The following is a 12,189-nucleotide window of genomic DNA, read 5'->3' on the forward strand; positions in this document are numbered from 1 at the left end:
GGAAGACAAGTGTCAACTCTTTTTAAGGGACTAATTCATGCATGCAAGAAAAAGTACATTTCTGTATACATTTGTATAAGCAAGCTCTGACTCAAGGTAAAGGAAACAAGGAGTGGGATTTTCTGGGAGGCTTACTGCAGATCTGAACAGAAACAGAGTTAAGCCAGTCATCTCTACATCACAAAATTCACCAGTGTTAATTGTAAAATGCAGCACCGCTAAAGCCAAGAGAGCTCAATGAAGATTAAAGAAAACAACTTTTAAAAAAAGATATCCTTGTTGTCAGTTTTCCAAAGGATCTAATAAACCTGGAGGCAAACAAGCAGTCCAAATCCTGCCCTTCAGGAAAACTTAGAGCATCAGATTCTGGGAATTTTGTCACCAATTTTGTAAAAAGGTTAGCAATATGTCTCAGAGTTGACTTATATCAACAAACAAATGGCAACAGGCCTTGTCAAGCAGAACTTTTGCTCTTGAATCATCGCCAAAATTCTCCAGGTCCAACTCAGTGTTCTGGAGCCAGGATCATTCATTGCTTAGATAGGGTCCTTTCTCCAAAAAGTATATGCCTGGTTTGTTTAGCAGGATTCCCTTCCCCTTGCACAAAAGGGAGAAAGATATGGAAAGACAAGCATTTCCATCTTGAAATTGCTCTGCTTGGAAATGCCTTTGCATGTGTAGGATGAGCTACACATATAGCAGATATATAATTACCTTCAATAACTAAGAATTCAAAAAGCTTGTTTTTACAGAACAAATGGGGAATAGCACAATCTAGCATCAAGGACAACTCTGCTACTGCTAGCCTAGGACCACAAGGGACAGAGCCCCAGCTCTACACTTTTACCATCCCAATTGCCTAAATCTGCACCCATATTGTACCCACTGCATCTGTAGTAAACCTCACTGGGAAAAGAGCACTCATCACTGCGGTCATACGGGCCCTCAACAGCTTTAGTAACAATATTTCAACATTTCAAGTGACAGAGCACCATTCCAACAGTGCTCAGTATGAGAACTGCGAGCTCTTGTAAAAATCTGTGTTCAGATTCTGAGCAATGGCCATATGAGTTGATCCCCAAATGGCCAGGCCCAGTCAGCCACTAGGGAAGAGAGCATTCACACAACAAAGGGCACTACCTGCTGAATAGAAGGGCTTTAACAGTTTACTGGTGCAAGAAATGCAGTACTTAAGTCAAGGGTACTTATTTATAGCCTACTTGATTTCAAAATAATAGACAATGAAACTTCTGTTTCTTTCCTAACATGACCTTTGACCAATCTCCCAAGTGCATTTTAAATCCATACAGCTCTTCTTTCAATTTGACACCAAAATGAGGCTGTGGTAATTTAAGATTATCTTACAGTAAGTGGAAATTCAAGATTAGCTTTCAGTCAAAAATACTGTGGGACTGTGGTTCACAGTTCTACACTCAGCTTGCAAACATACTCTGGAAATATAAGACCCTAAATAACAGATGATATGGCAAAGCTAGTGAATGCCACATGGTGAGATACAAAGCCGTCAAGGGAAGAAGATGTCTTGTAAAAAATAAATAAAAATATAGTACCAAAAATTGACTATATTTATTTCATACTCCATAGGATTTGGTTCCTTTCCCAAATGTTGCTATACCAATAAATCCTCCTTCCCTAGGAAGTTACAGAATCACAAAGGATAGAGGAAATGACACATAAACAATCTGTGTGTTGACAAGAAGGCAATTTTGTAATATGTTGTTATTTATGGCCAACACTTAAGCAGATGGAAGATGCATCAAAATGAGAGTTTCATTTAGAACATGCAGGCCAGGGAGAAGTCTCTGCAGGAGAGTTGCACCATGGGAAAACACGAGGCACTTCACAGCTAGAACTGTCTTAGGGTATTTATTTTAACTTAAAAAGAAACATGTGGTAACATACTGGAGATCAGGTAAAGGTGCAACAGAGAGGATCTCTCAAATAGGCAGTGGAAGGAGGAGTCGGAAGCAAGACCTTTCTCAAGGGTGCACATACCCTGAGTAGACTTCTTGCTTCCTGAAGGAAGCAGCAAATCTCATGACATATATTGTGTCTGGCTGAGATGAACTTCATTTTTCCATAGCAGCCCTCACAGTGCTGTGCTTTGGTAGATAGAAAGGTGTTGATAACACACCAGTGTTTTGGCTACTGCTGAGCAGCGCTGGCACAGCATCAGTACTGTCTCTCAACATCCTCCCCCCACTACCAAGGGGATGTGGGTGTGCAAGATCCTGGGAGAGGACACAATCAGGCCAGCTGAACCAAACTAGCCAAAGGGATATTCCATACCATATGACATCAGCTCAGATACAAAAGCTAAGGAAAGGAGGAGTAGGGGGCAGGTATTCAGTATTTACAATGTTTGCCTTTTGGAGCAATCACTCCATGTGCTGAAGCCCTGCTTTCTGGGAAGCAGCCAGATATCACTCGCTAATGGGAAGTCGAGAATAAACCTTTTTTTTTATCTCTTTGCTCATGCAGGCGCAAACTTTCACTTTTGCTTTTGTTAACTGCCTTATCTCAACCTACGAGTTGTATTCCATCTTATTCTCTCTTCCCTGTCCAGCTGGGAAGGGAAGTGGTAGAGCGGCTTGGTGGGCACTCGGCATCCAGCCAGAGTCAACCTGCCACAACATGTCCTGCTGGAAGTCTGTCATTTTACCATTCCTTCCTCCAGTACTGGAGACATCCCTCCCTTTTACAGGTGCAGGCTCTGAACTACAGTCATGATGGCAAAAGCAGGTGCACAGCTTGGCCCTCTGTGCACTGACTAGATTTGCATTCATTACTCTACTGTGTTCATTAGACTTCCCAAGGGCTGCCTGCCTCCAGCACTGCTAAGAGCACATGGTGATACAGTGCAGGAAAGGAATGGACTGGTTTAACAGGCCAGTGAGCAAATTCCAGCCGTAACTCTGAGAAGCACAGCACACAGCTCCCAACAAATGCACTCATTTTAGCTGCATCATTTTCCATTGCATTTGCTCATACACAAAAGGGGAAAATAAATTAACAAGGGAAAATGTTTATGCATCCTCCTCTTCTCCCCCCCCCCCCCCCCCCAATTTCATTTCATTCTAAATCAATTTGGAAACCCTGCTAGCATCAGGGCCCTGAAGCACTGACAGCCTCAGGGAGCTTTTACTATCCGAGTCCAACTCTCTATTTTCCTCTCGATTGGCAAGGCCCCTTAGTCATACCATGGGACACAAGAGGGAGCAAGGCAGTTTTAGAATAGCAATCTTTTTCTAATAACTGATTTAACTTCCCAATCAAAGCTGAATTTTAGGAGTTTCCCACCCACTGAGGCATCCCCATGCATGCTAGGATAATAACCTCCTCACCTCACTCCCACACCCGCTGGCAATCCAACTCCTCACGTCACATGACTGTGTTCTCCACGGATTAGGTTTGTGGTTTAGTTTCCAAACCAGTTAAAAGCTCTGTATGTGCCTTTTTGCCTCCCTCTGCTGACTCTGAGCTCATTAGCCAATTTCCTTTGCCTTTGGCAGGGAGGAAGAGCCCCCAGAAACATTCATGTTTTTTGCAGGAATCAGCAGCAGAGCGAGTGAAGCAGCTGTTTATGACCCTGGCTGGGAGAAGACTGTACCATGAATGCTCCCCCTGATCAGGCCCCAGCAAACCTACATGAGAGATGCTCCTCAAAAGGCAAACACATAGGAAATGAGGGTTCATTAGCGCTGCTTCTCTATGAGCTATTCCATTTTTTCTAGGCTTCCTATAGCTTCATCCAAGCTCCATGGTGCTCAACACAAACTCATCCTGCAATGTTTATCAATATTCTGTCTGCCTGGCAAAACACTTGTATGCAACGTGGAGAGCAATGGACAGGGAGTGAAGAGCACCATGCCAGCAATAAGTAACATCACAGCATCCCAAATGCAAGGCTTCTCACACCCAGTGGCCTTTGGCCTCTACCACCTTGCAGGAAATATCAGACAGCAAGCCCACATGATGTAGCAGTGCCACTAAAGCAAAGGTTCCAGAGGCGTCCTCCCTTCTCAACAACTTGCTCTTGTCTCTGAAGCATGTTGATGTAAGCACCATGTTTCCTGCTAGGATGCATATAACAGGAGAATGATCCAGCACAAGGATCACAAGGAGCCACATGAATAAAACATGAGGCAACAGGTAGAGTTTACAGCGGGACAGGTTCCATCTTGATGCAAGAAATTTTTTACAGTGAAACAATCACTGGAATAACCTCCTCAGGGAGGTTGTAGTGTGTCCATCACTGGAGGTTTTCAAGGTGCAATTGGACAGCGTGCTAGACAGTCTCATCTAGGCTTCCCTTCCCACAAAGGGTTGGACCAGATGATATTTCAAGATCCCTTCCAACTTGGGCTGTTCTATAATACTGTGCTTCTAAAAGAAAGGGTCTGTTCATTGCATCAATACCCAATGCCGCACATACACAGCTCACGCCAGCATAGAAACACTCACCATAAAGAGGCTGAGGAAAAACCCAGAACTAGAGAGAGACTCCTTTTCTTTCAGTGATGCAGATGGAACAAATGCACAGAAAATCTCAGTTTTACAGCATATTTCTGGAGGTCATATCTCAGCTCTGTTCTGCTAATAATTGCTACATAACAGTCTTCATGTGAATATAAAATCAACTACCAAGAAAAACAAGTCTAAAATGTAGTTCTGGTTTGTCTGGGAGTATCTGCAAGATCAAATTAAATTTAGCTAACAGGTATGGTCAGGTAAAGGTAGAAATGAAAGTGGTCAAAAGAACCACTTTAAAAATTGAGCATTTTGATGTTCCTTTTCAAAACGTTTTTCTCTCCTCTGAGAAGTATTTGCTTTTTGGTTTTGGCAAAGCGAATAATTTTCTCTCCCCTTCCACTGACTGAAACAGTTTCATCTAATATTTTCTCCAGATTTTGACAGAGTGAAAGGCTGAACCTTCTTCTTTACAAAAAAAAAAAAAAAAAAAAAAAAGAGCAAGAATAAAAAATTCTCCGTTTAGATCAATGATTTGTTTGGGCTTTTTTAGGAGAACAGAAATCTGCAATTCTGTGAGAGTTTCTGTTTCTTCCATACAGCTCTTCACAACTTTGCATAGTTAAACTGCAAATTAGGCTTGGAAGAGTTACGACTTTTGCTTTGTGAAAATGCAAGTAGGGCATTTTTAGGTCTGAAGCCTCAGCTTAGCATCATTTACTAGACTTAGCTCATTGCCAGTATTGAGACTGCAAGGACACAGCCTAAATGCACGACTTACAATAACTGAGCTAAATGAAAAACTTACAATGTTATGTTAACAGCTAGAGTGGAAAATACAGACATCACAGCTTGTTAAACTGGGTTAGTTAGAAAGCTTGCCAAAGTTGTTTTGGCAGTGAACACACTGATAAGCACCCACAAGGTGAATTACAGCCAGACGGCCACAGTAATGCTGCTGATGTCAGAGGGATGTTTTGTACAACAGCCTCCTGGGAGAGCACTGCCTGATGGTGGAGCAGGGCACCTCACCTGGGCTGTTTGCAAAGACAGCAGCAAGACAAATATACTGAAGAGGTTAGCATAGAATAGATAAAGAAGCAAAATTAGAGCTGAGGTTTGTGGTTTGGTTTTTTTTTTTTCAGAAGTCTCTTTTTCTCTGGGGATGATTATTAAAAGCCTTATTTTGCTAATTATAAAGGTTAACCTAATTTTAAACCCGTGAAAATTAATATGGATTAGATTTTGTAAACTGCTTTGTTATTATATACATCTTGATAGGGCTGCTTGGGCTTCTTCAGGGGGAAAAAAACAATCCCAAGCATGACCATCCCAATGCCCCAGTTTCAGCCAGCCTACAACCCCACAGGAAGCCCGCCCACAGAACTCACTTCTTCCATGGTTTTCCTGCAACACCTCCAGAGATCTCTGCTTGCAGGAAGCAGGTTAAATCCACCTAGCAACTACCCCTTGCCCAAGAAAAGGTCCCTCCTTGCTCTGTGCCCAGCCCTGAGCAGGAACAGTGGCAGCTGCTGACCCAATCAGCTGGGCTCCCACAAGGTGGTGGGTGCACAGACCAGAGTGGCAGTAGGATCCTCGGGAAGTGTCTTGAAGCAACAGGAGTCAGAAAGCCTCATTTCCCATCCCCCACCCCCCAGAAAACCCCCCACAGAAAAAATAAATTAAATAGTTAAATCCTCACACACATCCCCCCCTAAAATCACTGTTTTTACACAACTTCTCACCATCTCTGTACAACCATGTCCATGATTTCTCATAGTTGCACTTCCTTACCCTGGGAAATCTTAAGCACTGAGATGATGATGGGGAAAACTATCATCATCAAAAAAGGTTCCAAAGCATATCTGAATCTAAAACAGCTGCGTAGTTGTCTTACACTGAACCTTCAGGCATTGCAGTGGCTTCCATGTGTGTAAAGCAGCACAAGGGGATACTTATCTACATGTTTAAAAAAAAAAAAAAAAAAAAAAAACCAAAAAATCAAAAACCTTCTGCCAACTAAACAACCAGAGAAGCAGACAAACCAAAATATTTTTACACAAACAGGAATTTAGCTGGTTTTGCTATTTTCACCTCAGAGATTTAAAACCTGCCCTGCCTCTCAAATATGCTTCCTTCTCACAGTGTAACTATTAGTCAGAATACTATAAAAATGTTTATCAAAGCTTTTCAGATGTAAAATCGGAGAGGAGAGGGAGAGAGAGAGGAGTGATTATCTCTTTGCTCTGCATCCAGAGCATCCATGCACCCAGCATCTCTTCTTGCATCAGTCAGTGAGCTAAATTGCTTCCTCCCCATCCCCTCTCTGTTGCTCATTATGCCTGCTGTCCCAATTTTTCATGTTTAAAATGCACATGGCAATATTTTGAGGCTGAAACCAAGGGCCAGAATGTAGTGAAAGCAAGCTGGTGTAAATCCTGAAGTGTCATGGAGTCGTGGTGATTTACACATGCTGTGCCAATGGCTCACTTTGCCTCCTCCGAAGTACAGCACTACTTGCGTGACCATAAAACAATAAATAACAATAATAAAAATGCTCTGCACGCATTCTAACTTGAATAATTGCTTTCTGTCTCCTTCCATTCCCCTCAAAGTGTCAGCAGGACACAGCTACTCCCATTACTTGCTTTGCTAACCCAAAGAAAACTGAGCTCTTAAAGTGATACATCCCAAAAGACATTAGGAATGTGTTTACACAGCAAAGCAGAGGCATCTTTACAGTAAATGCCAACATCTTTGTGCTGCCTTGAGAGATACAGCAGGGACACAATGGCAGCAAAGTAGGCTTTGGCACATTAGCTGAGTATGAATTTACGAGAGAAAGGATTTCAGCACTTGCTTTAAATCTCCACCTCTTCCTCCTTCGCTTCCAGAGCAGAATCAGTTTGTTATCTCAGACATCAGTAAGTGCCTTGCTGGCTACTCACACTAGGCCAGCCACCTTAGATAGATATCCAGCTCACTGAAAGCATTTGCACCTTGGCTGGTAGCATATCTGCCGGTGCACCCTCACTGACTACCTCACCTATATCAATGCAGTACATTACTAGTTTGCTTGGTCTTGCTGTAGTCACACTTATTTTGTTACAAAGAGCCAAAACAAAATTGCCTAAAGGATCCAAAATCATTGGCAACCCTATCACACACCAAGTGCTTCATTACACGATGACAGATGGTGACAGAAGTCTGCTCATTCAATGACCTCCAGTTGCTTGCTCAAGACTATCTAGGATCATGAGGACAGAAGTGATATCTACAGCTCTAGAAGTCTAGGTTTGGCGTAGGACTTCATAATTTCTCTAATCCTTCCTCTTCTTCTTCTGGCATAGCCTGTGCTTCCTGACCTGTCTTCTATAAAAGTATACATGAACATAGTGAAAGGAAAAAAAAAAATCAGTAAAAAGCCTTGGGAAGCAGAAGAGAAAAGAAAGTCGAAGGGCTAGAGATTCATAGAGATAAACACTGCAGAAGAAAAGGAGATTGGAAAGAAATGGTGCAAGGAGGAAAAAAAATGGGAAAGCCATGTACAGTTTTATACTGGAATGGAGCTGGGAGATGCAAGGTAGACTGTTGAAAGGTCTGTGCACTGGTCTGGCTCTTCTGCTTATCTAAGTGATAACAAAATCACTTACCAAAATCAACCCTTAGGTCAGTGGTGCAGAGTTTAGGTGATCCCCAGAGGGAATATGCAACACAGATTAAAATGAGAGTGAAGAACTGGAGGAAGAGGGGCTGCAGAAGAGAAAAAATAAGAGGAAGAACAGAAACCTGCTGCTTCAATATGCATGTGTCCCTGTGTGATTCTACTTGCTCAGTGACATGCTGTTAAGTTTCCTCTCTGTCTTCCAGAATGGGAAAGTCCATACCTATGCAACCATGACAACAGCACTCAAATACAATTATCTGCACAGTAAAATATGTACCTTAAGAGACCAATGAAAGCAAAAAATTGCCCTACAAGGTTTACAGAATAAGTCTCTTCAGTCACTGGATCACCAGTATGAAGCTGACCACCCCTGTATGTTTGGAAACATTTCAAAGCTTCATTCAATTTTTTTGGGAACAGCTGACCATTTTTGCTATGTCTAAAGGAAACAAGAAAACAGAAAAAACATGCAGTAATACTAAGCTATCATTTCTCTCTAAACCTGCAAATCTGACCTTTTTAAAATTGTCACTGTAGCTTCAGACTGGCATAGGTGTTAACATCTGGAATGACTGCATTTATCCATTCACCATCACCTGCTGCCAGAAAAAAATTACAAAATATACACTAATGGCACTCAGCTTTGTTTGAATACTGTTGGAAAAACAAAAACCACCTTTCCCAGAGTGGGAAACACCACAACAACTCAGACAGTGCAGTTTTCCCTCTGGCTACAGAAGGACATCTGGCAGTCTTGGTTTTAAGGGCCCAAAATGATTTACTGATTGCTCAAGTCTGCCAGAAACTGGTGTGAAAGCACAGCTCTGCATTAGGCAGAGGTATGTAGAGCCAGTCAAATGTATCTCAGAGAGAATCCCTTCTATGGCTCTTTGTGGGAATAGCTTTGCTACTCTGTCTGAGTTATTCTTACTAACCTTTATATTGGTTTAGCAGTCTAGAAACTCTGAGCAAGATCAGGGCCCCAGTAAACTTTTGCACAGCACTCTCAAATGGAATCCCTGTTGCAAACATCACTGGCTGAAAGCCTGGCACATTTCAGCAGAGCCAAGATACAATCCTGACCCAAGCAGACAGCAGAAAGCCACACAACAATGTAAGCCTCTAGGGGAGCCTAACAAAGAGTGCAGGACTCCAGATTTGCACCCTGATGCAGTGCCTGGCAGACTACCTTTCTCCACAAGACCTACCTAGTACATCAGCATGCTGACCCTCTGATAGCAGTCTTGCAGAAGGGCAGCAGTGGGCAATACAGGAAATTCTCATGTGCACAGAAACATGAAGTCAGGAATCAAATACCATCTGCCCCTGACAGCCTTTCACATCAGAGGTGCTTCCCGCTGGGGCAGCTCTGATACCACCACACATTCTCCATTATCTCAGATTCTCTGAAAGCTGACAGAGCTAACATTCCATTCAAAAGCCTTGGCTAAGGGCCCTGGGAGCTCAGAAACTGATGCAATTTGCAGGCCATCAGCTGCAGGTTAACAGTGAGAGACTAACCAAAGCCTACTGCTTCTCCCGTCCTGGGGTGGTTGCTTTAGAGGTCATTGTCCCCATTCAAAGTGGAGTCATAGGCAACATGTAGAGGCCAATACACCTGCTTGCATAAGAGAACAATTCTTTTAGCTGTTGAACATGTAGCTTTTATAGCCAAACACTCTAGATTCGAGTCCTGTTGTCAAGAAGCCAACACAGGGTGCTTTACATTATAGTATCTCTGTACAGTAAGAGTTACCACAGCTTCCAGGATCCTATATTGCTGCTTTTAAATATCACCATGTCAACTAAAACTCTACAAGGGGTTGCTGTGTTTCTCAAGGGGATAGGAAGTCCATACTTTATGGAACTAATTATGTCTTTTTTCCTGCCATTGGTACACAGTGAAATACAAATTAGAAATGGCACCATGCACAAAATTGCACTTTTGGGTTTTTAAGCCACTGATTATTTCTCAAGCCTTGTCATCCTTCCAGATAAACAATGTGACATCCTCTTCTTTAAAGTTTAGCTAGCATATAGTGATCATTTGTGACTACACAAAGGGCAGATTGTTGTTCCTATAACAATGCAGTGAAAAAACTAAAGGATGACTTACATGGACTTCCAAGTCCATATAAGCCTTTCTTGTTTATCCCCATATCACTTCACATTTGAGGTACAAGCTTGCTAAAAAGGTTCACTTCTTTTAAAGCAAGAGAGGAGCTTAAAGAATGTATAGGCTTTACTTGCAAGACCAGGAGATTAAAGCTCAGGAACTCAAGGAAGGATTTTCAGAACAGCTCAGCTTTGGCACAACTCTGCTTTTAACACAGCGGTGATAAGACTCCCTTTGTCTACAAAGTGGGAAGTGCTCCTATTTCACTTGGAGAAAGAGGGTCGGCAGCACGCGATTTAAAAATGCCCAGCAGTTTTGAAGTCTCTGGTACCAGGAAAACATGTTTTACCACTTCTTACACAGCCAGCAGGTTGGGAAATCTGGATTTGGGAGAGCTGCCTTGTTTTAAACATGAAAGCTCATAGCCTCACTGAAACACCTACCTTAAGAAGATGGAACACTGAGTTGCCCTTCAACTACTGAGACATCATAAAATCCTGAGAGCCAGCAACTCTAACAGGGGACTGTGGCAGTTCACAGCAGCTTGTCCTCTTTTTTTAATCAGTCTTCTCTAGGCTGATTCCTATTGCTATGCTTCAGGAGAAAACACCTCTGTATGATAACAGAGTATGACATTATGTTTTGTCCCTTATATTCTTCTTGGGTAGAGACAAACTAAATGAAAAGATCAGGAAAAAAATGTCCTTATCCTCTGTGTCCTTATGTGACAAAGTTTTGCCTCTCGTTTTCCAGCCCAGCAACTTCCTGGGCTCAACCAACTCTACCCATTGCTGAGCATCTAGAAAAAGAGATGCAGAAAAACTGAGAAAGAACAGCAGAGCACTGTGAGCAGCAAGTGATTTCATACTGTAGCCAACTGCAGGGGTGGTGGAAGTCTTTCAGTGGCAGTGTGGTGAAGAGAAGATCAAACAGAAATTGGTAGGAACAATATTTTTCTATTCCCAGCTCTGCATCCTGTTACAAAAGATGGGACACCTTGACCAGCATAAAAAGATGTAATAATTGGAAGAGTTTCTGCTCCTGGAAAAGCTCCAAGTTAACTGACTTGGGGGGGGAAAGATAATAAAAGAAGCTTATTTGTTTTGATATGTTAATTATTCTATCCAGTTTCTGTTGAAGATCAAAGACAAAATTCTGGTGCAGAAAGACTAGTGGACAAGAAAGCTCACCAGAGCACAGGAACTATAAGACAGAAACAATTCTTTTAAATTGCAAAATTGGGTAGTGTAGTGGGGCAGCAGACCAAACGCTAAGATCAATTTGCACCAGGCCAAGGTACACTTTTTGCTCTCTACCACAGGCCTAGCTGTACCTTCTGCATTTGCTCTCTGGATGGCAAGCACATAGGAAGGAGAAACACAGAAAGATGGCAAGGCATTACAGAGGCCCTCCAAGGAGTCCACCAGATGCAGAGGCTTCCCTCTGACCTCAAAAATGCCAGAGAGACTGCATCTGCCGGTTCAGTATCAGTGATGGGAGATCAGTCCACAGTTACAATTAGGGATGTACTGGCAGATGCAAATGACTCTGTGGAGCTTTATGTATGCCTTCCTTCTTCAGAATAGATGAACATAGGCACCCATGAAGAGCCCTAACAGATGCAACAGAGATTCTTTACAGGTATCCAAGGTCCACCCATACCAATAAATTTGAAAGAGCAGACAGCTCTGGATAATATACTCTGCACCATCAGAAACATGGAAGCCACCACAGAGGGTGGTCCATAAGCTTGGGTCAAATAATATTCGTGCTCTCTTGTTGCCACATAGTAACTTCTGGGTACCTCGAATTCCCGAATGAAAGTTTTGCTTTCTTCTCTGTGCTGTTTTCCCTGTGCCATGTCCAGCCACCTGATCAACCCTTACAGTTTCTTATTGGTTTGCTTAAAATGAAA

The sequence above is a fragment of the Manacus vitellinus genome, unplaced genomic scaffold, assembly GCF_001715985.3.
Source record: "Manacus vitellinus isolate BGI_N305 unplaced genomic scaffold, ASM171598v3 scaffold_0_pilon, whole genome shotgun sequence".
NCBI classification, from domain to species: domain Eukaryota; kingdom Metazoa; phylum Chordata; class Aves; order Passeriformes; family Pipridae; genus Manacus; species Manacus vitellinus.